Raw genomic sequence first — 546 nt, forward strand, 5'->3', positions numbered from 1 at the left:
GATGTAAAACCCAAAGTAGCAGATGAACAACCCGTGAATAAGGCGCCGAAATCGAAGCGGCCATCGATAACGGCTGATTCAACAGAGAACTCATAGAGATAAGAAGAAAATAAAAGAATCTAAAAACGAAGCAAAATAAATATTTCATATAAAGTTGAGGGACCACGTCATACGGAAACGCAAGAATGGCAAGTAAGAAGAGTGGATAGAAAGCTGCGGTGAGGAAAAATGGCAACCGAAGTAGGGAAACATCGAAACTGCTTATGCGCGGGCAAGAGGCAATTCGAGGAAAGGAAAACAAATTCCCCAACAGCCGAGATGCTAATGGAAGATGGAGACATTGGGAAGAGATGGAAGGAATAAATGGGAGTGCTCTACCAAGGGCTCTAACCACTGGAAAGTGAAAGGGAAAATCTGGATATTCGCGTAAGAAGACGAACGGGACCCGTATATACCGAGGAGCAAATTCAACATGGCCGTGAAAGACCGAAATAATATTAGGCACCAGGAGTTTACAAATTAAACAGAAGAATAAGGCCCTCGGGG

The sequence above is a fragment of the Hetaerina americana genome, unplaced genomic scaffold (genome assembly GCF_022747635.1).
Source record: "Hetaerina americana unplaced genomic scaffold, ioHetAmer1.1.p SCAF_54, whole genome shotgun sequence".
In the NCBI taxonomy this organism is placed as follows: Eukaryota; Metazoa; Arthropoda; class Insecta; order Odonata; family Calopterygidae; genus Hetaerina; species Hetaerina americana.